The 4,483-nt window shown below is 38.4% G+C and overlaps 1 non-coding gene across 1 annotated transcript; it reads left to right on the top strand.

Moving 5' to 3' along the window:
- Positions 1-878: 878 nt before the first annotated feature.
- LOC127088982 (small nucleolar RNA R71) lies at positions 879-985 on the top strand. The gene has a single exon (XR_007790766.1). It is a non-coding gene; the product is annotated as a small nucleolar RNA R71 (small nucleolar RNA).
- Positions 986-4,483: the final 3,498 nt, after the last annotated feature.

Below are 4,483 nucleotides of genomic sequence, written 5' to 3'. Positions count from 1 at the left end.
CCTTAGAAGTTTTTGGTTCACTCAATCTTGGGTTTGGTGGCTCATCATAAGCGGTCCCACTTCGTAGGGTAATGGCATTGGCTTGCCCTCTCGGATTCTGTTGAGGTTGTCCAGGGAACTATCCTCCAGGTGTGGTCTGGGGGGCTTGGTTTAAAGCTACCTGAGAGATTTGGGTTTCAAGCATCTTAGTATGAGTAACTATTTGGTCAACCTTGGTTCCTAACTGGGTAATCAGTTTGTTAACATGAATGTTTTGGTTCATGAACTCTTTGTTTTGTTGGGTTTGAGCAGTGATAAAATTTTCCATGATTTTCTCAAGGCTCGGCTTTGGTGGTACAGGTTGCATAGGTTGATTCGATCTTGGGGCTTGATAACCTGTTTGTCTCGGAGGTGCATTATTTTGGATAGGGTTATTATTTTTATAGGAGAAGTTTGGATGATTCCTCCATCCAGGGTTATAGGTATTCGAATATGGGTTCCCTTGGGTGTAGTTCACTTGCTCATAGTGGGTTTTGTTTAATAGACTGCATTCTGCAGATTGGTGTCCTTTGGTTCCACATATCTCACAATCCGACGAAACTACTGCTGCAGTATTCGGGTTTATGCACATATGCTCGACCTTGAGGGCTAATGCGTCCATTTTAGCTTGCATCATGTCTATAGAGCTTAGTTCATGTACTCCTCCTTGAGCTTCCTTCTTCTCAACTGTCGCTCGTTCGACTCCCCATGATTGATGGTTTTGAGCCATATCTTCGATGAGGGCACTAGCTTCAGGATAAAGTTTGTTCATCAACACACCGCCTGCGGCAGCGTCGATGGTCATCTTAGTGTTATAGTGAAGTCCATTATAGAAGGTCTGAATGATTAACCAATTTTCTAAACCATGATGTGGGCATGCTCTTAGCAACTCTTTATATCTCTCCCAAGCTTCGAACAGGGATTCTCCTTGGTTCTGGGAAAATCTAGTTATGTGGTTTCGAAGAACGGCGGTCTTACTTGGCGGAAAGTATCTAGCAAGGAATACTCTTCTAAGGTTATCCCAAGTCGTAATGGAATTGGGTGGAAGGGAATCTAACCATGATATGGCTTTATCTATGAGGGAAAAAGGGAATAATCTTAAACGGAATGCCTCAGGAGAAGCTCCATTGGTTTTAAAAGTGTCTGCTAATTGGAGAAAGATTTTTAAATGTTGGTTTGGATTCTCAGTAGCAAGACCTACGAATTGTCTTTGTTGCACTAGTTACAACAGGGAGGGTTTAAGTACGAAATTATTAGCTGGGATGATTGGGTTTACTATACTAGAACTAGGTTCTTCGTTGGATGGTTGGGCGAAATCCTTAAGAGGTCTTTGGTTTTGATCTTCGGCCATAGCTCTCCTAATTCTATGGAAGAATAAACGTGCGCGAGCGTAACGTTCAAGTTTCGCCAAAGGGTATACTAAGCTTCCGGTGCTGCGAGTTCTTTGCATTGACCGGAGGGTAATAACCTAAGTCTAAATGATATAACAACAGGGTACGAAATTTGACGAAATTGATCCCCGGCAACGGCGATAAAAACTCGATGCGTGCTTTTCGCAAATATACGAACGCGTCAGAGTAATATAAAAGATTGTCGAATCCACAGAGACCAATTGTCAATCTATCGTTATCTATTGTTATGGTGTTTATCTAAGGTAATCAAAATAGGGGTTTTTAGAGTGTGCAATGAAAAGTAAAGTGTTGAATAAAGTTCAATTAATAAAGACAGATTCGAATGTAATTCACATAATCAATTAATAATCCAAGTACTTGCTAATAAAACTACTTATGGGCAGTGTTTCCTACTTCGAGAAGAACCAATTTAACAGGAACTGTCGCTTTCGCGTATTCAGAACCGAGTTGTACTCCCTAATCAAACCCTCTTATTGTCACTTATAAAAAGGCGCGCATTGCGTTAGAGTAGTAAACCTATTTTTAAGAAATATAGTATCTTGACTAAGTTGAAAAGTATTTTAACCTGAATTTCTTAACCAAAAGAGGTTCTCACGAACCAGACTCTAAACTTATAAACACGTCCGAAAATAGTTTTAAAATCACTTTTCTTCTTAAGTTAAAAACTCCTAATGAACTAAACAAAGTGCTTTCGCTGTTTTTGAAATAGTTAAAAACAATTAAGTTTAAAAGGGCGTTGGACGGCTTTCGATCTTACCCAACGGAAATTAACTGCGAGAAAACTTAAGTTGAAAGTGAGAATAGCCCGTAAGTGTTTCTACGAACAATTGTAAGAATTATCGGTTCAATTACGATCCTTACATTCTAACCTTTATAGGTTTAGTTAGACATGGTAAAGTAAAAGTGCATTTTAATTTAAATAAAAATAGTGCGAATGCGGGAAATAAATAAAAGTAGTGTGAGTGTGTAAAGTAAATAAAAGTAGTGTGAGTGCGGTAAATAAATAAAGTAAAGACAGTGCGAGAAATAAATAAAGTAAAGACAGTGCTGGAAATAAATGAAAGTAAAGCGGGTGCGAGAAATAAATAAAGTAAAGATAGTGCGGGAAATAAATAAAGTAAAGACAGTGTGGGAAATAAAGTAGATAAAGGTAAAGCAATAAAAACTTGCTCCAATCGGAGGGTTGAATTAAATGCGAAGGAAATGAAAATGGCGGTAGGATTAACTTCCTTCCAAAGTGCTCCAAACTCAATTACAGACTCGATCACAGACTTGATTACACAATTGTGGCAACACCCCAATGTGAAGCGATTACCACTTTTAAAATACTGAATATATGCCTAAGTGAAACTAAGTTTGCTCTAAGTTTGGATGATTAAACAAATGAAAACGAGTCTGTATTTATTGTCAAGGAAAATAATGGAAATGACAAGGATGCCCTTCAGTTTGAAATTGGGAGGGAAAAGTTTTCTTCTTGTGGCGCTCGCCACAACTCCATGGCGCCCGCCACAAGGGCAAATTGTGGCACCCAAGTGGAGGTAGTGGGGAACGTGGCAGTTGAGGGAAGTTGAGGTGTGACACGTCATGGCTGGACCGATGGCGCCAGCCACAATGGGAGGCACAAGTGCAAAATGCTGAATTTTAGTCTTTTTAGCTTGTTTTCACTCCTTTTCTCGATCGGGGCTCTGATTAGACTGAAAACCTGAAAAAAAGAGAAACATAGTAATAACATAACAAAATAATAATAAAACCACTAAAATGCATGCGAAATCGGAGTCGAAAATATGGTGAAATTAAGTGTCATCATAGTTGTGTTGAAATCGATGATACAAGGCCAATGAGACTTTGGTCGCAATCAATGTGACTTTGATTTAATTGCATTGCAGTTTCGATGACATCAAAAACAATTATTAGTTATGTCATAGCTCAAATTATAGTTGTGTGTCTAAAATCTAATTAGGTGATATAAGGTCGATGAGACTTCAATTGCAGCCAATGTGACTTCAATTGTAGTTGCATTGCAGCTTCGATGAGAGTTGAATTGCAGAAAATGCGACTTCAATGGTAGTTCATTGCAGTTTCGATATGACATCAATTGTAGACAATGGGACATCATTTGTAGTTACATTGCAGTTTCGATGAGAGTTCAATTACAAACAATGCGACTTCGATTAGGATTTCAATATGACTTCAATTGCATACAATGTGAATTCAATTGTAGTTGCATTGCAGTTTTGTTGAGACTTAAATCGCAGACAATGTGACTTCAATTTTAGTTCCTAGCAGTTTCAATGAGATTTCAAATGGCCAATAATGTGACTTCAAATGTAGCATTGAAGTTTCGGTGAGATTTCAATGGCAGACAACACGACTTTGATTATAGTTCATAGCAGTTTCGCCGAGACTTCATTTGTAGACAATGTGAGATTTGATTTTAATTTTGTTTGGTGTTGAATATAGGACCTGCGAGATGTTACCGTCAATTACAGAATGTACCCATAGATGATTTGTGGTCTCAACTATGCTTGGTTGCCAAAGATCCTATCGAAGAAAGATCCTATGCTTGGATTAATAAATAATTTGGCACTCATATGCTTGAGAAAGAAGCTAAGGATCGGTGACGCAACACTATTCAGAGATTTGATGAGGATGGCATTGAAGTGACTTGGGCACTTTTTCGTGATGCTTTTTTGGAGAAGTATTTTCCAGAAGATGTTCGTGGAAAGAAGAAAATTGAATTCCTTGAGTTGAAGCAAGGTAATGATAGTGTAGCTGAGTATGCTTCAAAGTTTGAGGAGTTGATCAAATTTTGTCCCCATTAAAATACTGCTAATGCTGAGAGATCCAAGTGTCTTAAGTTTGTGAATGGCTTGAGACCTGATATCAAGAAGGCAATGGGTTACCAACAAATTACGAGATTTTCCGAGTTGGTTAACAAGAGTAAGATCTATGATGAGGATAGCCGTGAGAGTGTTGCTCATTAAAAGTCCTTACATGATAAGAAAGGAAAAGGGAAATTTCGAGGGAAGCCGTATGATGGTAAGAAGAAAGAT

Source organism: Lathyrus oleraceus, chromosome 5, assembly GCF_024323335.1.
Source record: "Lathyrus oleraceus cultivar Zhongwan6 chromosome 5, CAAS_Psat_ZW6_1.0, whole genome shotgun sequence".
NCBI classification, from domain to species: Eukaryota; Viridiplantae; Streptophyta; class Magnoliopsida; order Fabales; family Fabaceae; genus Lathyrus; species Lathyrus oleraceus.
The sequence above is the reverse complement of the archived record's forward strand: the minus strand, read 5'-3'. Positions and strand labels throughout refer to the sequence as shown.